The sequence below is a fragment of the Tenrec ecaudatus genome, chromosome 7 (assembly GCF_050624435.1).
Source record: "Tenrec ecaudatus isolate mTenEca1 chromosome 7, mTenEca1.hap1, whole genome shotgun sequence".
Lineage (NCBI taxonomy): Eukaryota > Metazoa > Chordata > Mammalia > Afrosoricida > Tenrecidae > Tenrec > Tenrec ecaudatus.
This window is the reverse complement of record NC_134536.1, coordinates 14,357,073-14,361,661: the sequence shown is the minus strand read 5'-3', so window position 1 is coordinate 14,361,661 and position 4,589 is coordinate 14,357,073. Positions and strand designations below refer to the sequence as shown.

The 4,589-nt window shown below is 36.7% G+C and overlaps 1 non-coding gene across 1 annotated transcript; it reads left to right on the top strand.

Moving 5' to 3' along the window:
- The first annotated feature begins 2,632 nt into the window (after positions 1 to 2,632).
- On the top strand, positions 2,633 to 2,764 carry LOC142454054 (small nucleolar RNA SNORA42/SNORA80 family). Its single transcript, XR_012785585.1, has one exon. It is a non-coding gene; the product is annotated as a small nucleolar RNA SNORA42/SNORA80 family (small nucleolar RNA).
- Positions 2,765 to 4,589: the final 1,825 nt, after the last annotated feature.

Here is a 4,589-nt window from a genome sequence, read left to right as displayed (position 1 = left end):
GAAAAAATATCTAAGAATACTTATATACAATCCAGAGAAGAATATGCCTGGTACTATGTTTCCTATTGGACGCATTAAACCTTTTTCCTATCCAGCCCGTGAAGACCCAGCCCATATGTTCTATACAAATGGGACCTTGGACTCTATGCTTTCAAGGAACACAGCAGCCTCTACAGGCCACAGCAGAAGGACTTGATGTGGAAACCCTACTAAGTGGGCTGAGCTTTATCTCAAACTCACTGGTGGCCCTTTGTCTTAAGGCTGAAACTTTGTAGTGTTTCATACCAAATGACTGCTCCCCTAAGCTTATAGAACTAGTGATTGTTGGATTTGGTTTGAAACGCTTGCCTTCAGGGTGCCCAGTGAGGGTGTTCTAGATATAGTAATATCATCTACTTATTATTTTAATGTTCTCTGGATTATATTATGATAAGTATTAATCTGGTGGGCATGGTTCTGCCATTATGAATGAATGTTATTTGAAGCTGTGATCTATTACCAACTCCCATTGTTTGTGTGAATAGCATCCAGTCACTTAGGAGTTTAATCTGTACAAGTCAACAATTCATGTATTGAGGTTGATAGCCAGCCTACAATTGTTCAATGTCCTTTCCAATCGTGTGTTAAATTCTATGTCACTGGTTAAATCAATGACACTACCAATAGAACTATCTTATGCTTCTGGAGGATGATTGATAATATTCTTGAACATAAAATGATGTCTCTAACGTGAACCAGAGACACGAATAAATCATATACATGGATATATGAATAAATTTGGGGCTCACACTTAATTCCAGGCCAAATTTGAGATGAATTAACTTTTATGACATGGCCCTGTTTGATACTTGCACCTCATGAGATCACTGAAGATACGGGTGCTACCGCAAAGTGTGCCAAAAAAAACCACAACAAAACACTAGATGATGCCTGGCTGTTACAGGAACAGCATGTGGGGTCTTAAAGGATTGTCTTCAAACCAGCAGCCAATCTGAGTGAGGCTTCAATTGGGTCAACATGGAAGAAGCACACCAGCCTGTGTAATCAAAATATTGTGAATGATAAAATTAAACCCGAATGAGGAAATGGTACCAGAGCTTAAATTGTGAACACACAGTTTTTGAAAGGCTACAGATGACAATGGAAACCCAAAATCAATTTGCAGTTTCCAGGCACGGATTAAGCCTGACTACAGATGAGGGTTAAGTATAGCTGTACCATCTTGCAGAGTTCAGTGCTTTTAAAATATAAAATATTAAAGGATTGAACTATATTTAAAATATTGAATTATATTTAATGTGAAATATGTCAGTAAAATTATTTACAAATAAATAAAATAAAGTAAAAAATAAAACCCAAATCTTCACAACTGGACCGATAGACAACATTATGATCAATTGAGAAAAGTCTGAAGTCAAGGATGCCATTTTTCTTGGAACCACAGCCAATACTAGTGGAAGCAGCAGCCAGGAAATGACATGACTTACGGGAAAATCTGCTGCACAAGACCTCTTTAAAATGTTGGAGAGCAAGGGTGGAATTTTGCAAACTAAAATATGCCTTCAAGCCATGGTATTTTCAACGGCCTCATACACATTTGAAATTTGGAGAACGAATAAGGAAGAGAGCAGAAGAGTTGATGCATTGTCACCACGGTGTTACGGAAGAATATTGAAAGTGTCATGGATTGCCAGGAGAACAAATATATCTGTCTTGGGAGAATTGTGGCCAGAATTCTTTTTCCAAGCTCACTTGGATGGCAAGACCTCACCTCACGTACTTTGGACATGCTATCAGAAGAGATCAATCCCTCTCACTTATGCTTGGTAAAATAGAAGGTTAGTGAAAACGAGGAAGATCATCAACGTTATGGATCATCACAGTGACTGCAACAATGGGGGCAAACATTTTTTTTAATTTAATGTGAAGATGGCCCAGGTCCAGGCCGTGTTTTCTTCTGTTGTATGTAGGGTCCCTGTGAGTTAGAACCTACTCCAGGCACATGAAGACAACAACAACAATGAAACATTTGTCTGTGGTCTTTCTGTAAGGAAGCAGTGCCCATTTGTGGAGTGTCTAATAATTTTTAAATGGTTTAAAGGTTAGAAAGACTATAAATTACTGAAGCGTGATAGAATTTCAAAGTTTAGGTTTTTCTACTTGTTTTCTCTTTAAGGTTATATGTGAGATTAGAGCTGTTATTCAGCTTGCAAAACAAAGAATCAATAAATTTTTTAACTATGATCATATAAAAAGTCTAACATATAATTTCAGATATATTCTAAATGGTTATCGTAATAAAGTTCCAGAAGTTATGGTATTTGTAAGTGAAAGGTGATTGGTACATAATCAAGATTAATATCTTTATATAGCTGAAGCCAAGATACCAACTTTTATGTTCTATAATTGCGTTGATTCATGCTTTGAAATTTTAGCTAGAAAGATAGTGCTGTTTTCCAATGTATTCAGGCACCTCATAGACTAGAGTAATTAATTCCCCCCAATAAAAGCAAAATGAATCTTTCCTAGTTAAATAAATATCCCTGAAATCTTCAAATAAAGCAATACTTTAGCTTCACTAGTAAAATACATCTGCCTTCAACAATAAGCACTTTTAAAAAGAATGATCGATGCATGGGTTTGGATTTGTGGCAGGTCCGATCCCATGGGCCTCTCACAGTGTCCCATGCCAAAGCAAACTCACCCCGAACCATTGCCTGGTTTTACCTGGTGGGCTTAAGGCACTGAAGCGGGTTGCACAATGAAAAAAAAAAGAGAGAAAAAAAAAAGAATGATCGATGACTGGTATTATCAAAGAAGCGGATAACAAACTTAGAGACCAGCAAGTATATACTAATAGAGGAGGAGCAATTCAGAAAAGGAGGGTAAGCATGGTTTTAAAACTCACAGAAGGTAATCAATTGAACTAAGTGGTACGTGTAGACATTGTTGATTTCGTATCCATTTGCTGTATTCTCAAGCTAAAAAAGAAATCCCCAAATCCATTGCTACTGAGTTTATTCTGACCCATAATGACAGTATATCTGGTGGTGTAACGGGTTACACACTGGCCTGTCACCCAAAGGTCAATGATTCAACCCCCCACTGATCCATGGGAGAAAAAAATGAGGAAACCCGAAGAGGAAGTTCTACCCTATCCTGTGGATTAGCTGTGGTATTCTTACAGCAATAACAAAATTAAAGAGACTTTAAAAAATTCAAAACAGTATGAATAGAATACACTTGTATATTGAATGTAGGGGGAAGGAAGATCTTAGGAGAAAGTGCAAAGAATCCTTAGTACTTCTGTCTGAGCGTCCTGAAGAGCCTGATTGATTCCTGTGTCCATTGAAAAATACCAGTCATTGAACTGATCAGAACAATTGAATATAGTGTCTCCTCAAATAATGTAAGAACATACATTCAGGAGACATCATTGAACAAAGAAAATCAAATGTCTCTAATATCATTAATAGAGAATTGGATATTAGTGTGTTCCTTAAGAGGATCAATATTCAGCTTTTCAGTCGTAAAGCACAATGTTAGCAGAATCAGACACTAAGAGATGGAGGGACACAATTCATTACCTTTAAAATATGATTCTAAGCTGCTTTAGATTGAGTATATATAAGAAACATGTGTTCATCAATATTTCTAGATATTATCATGCAAACTTTAAATACAACCATTTGTTTGCCAATCTATTGTTTTTCATGACTGTCTCCATATTCTTGTATCAATGAGTTAGACAAATTGATATAACTTGTATTTCTTTCAAAGTTCTCATTGATAACACATGATACCAAGTTGAAAGGTGAGTTTTTCAAGCTGAAATTCAATCATAAAAACTGTCAAATGCCAAAATACCAGGTTTAAGATAGTAGTAACATTAAATATACATTATGTGAATAAGTAGTTGCCTGAAATGTTCAGTAATACATGACAAAGACGCCTTAACCATTTCAGTTTAACCAGAGTGCAGACATAGTTCAGAGGGCATACATGTGTGTTGAATTTTGAAAATAATCATTATCACTTATGAATTTCTTTAGAATACAGCTACAAGTTCCTACTTCTCATCTCAATGCATAATAAACACCTATAGTGTATGAACTCTAATAGTTTCCTATCTAATAGATTATACTATCTCTATAAATACTAAAAGAAATTTCAATTTCAGAAAACAGAAAGGAATGAGACATCATATATTCCAATTGATCCCAAATGCTAGCCCACGGAAAGTGCTTAACTGGTTACCTAAATACCTCCAGGACAGCTTATTTAGAACAAAAATACCTGGTACCATGCCAGATACTCTCATTTAGGAGCTCTTACCTGGATTGTGGGGTCCCTGGGTAGTAAAAACAGCTACGTCTTAGCTACTAATTGAAAAGTTGTTCATTGGGGATCACCAAGATAATGTGCTAGAAGCAACACCTGTCATCCATTGCCAAAGATCATGGCTGTGAACGCCCCTGGAGCACACATCGTTGGGCTACTTAGAGCACTACATACTCTGCTGACATGAGTTAGAACAGAGATGAAGGCAGTGGGCTTTGCCTGGAGCCTAAGACCTAGTTCAGGTGCTA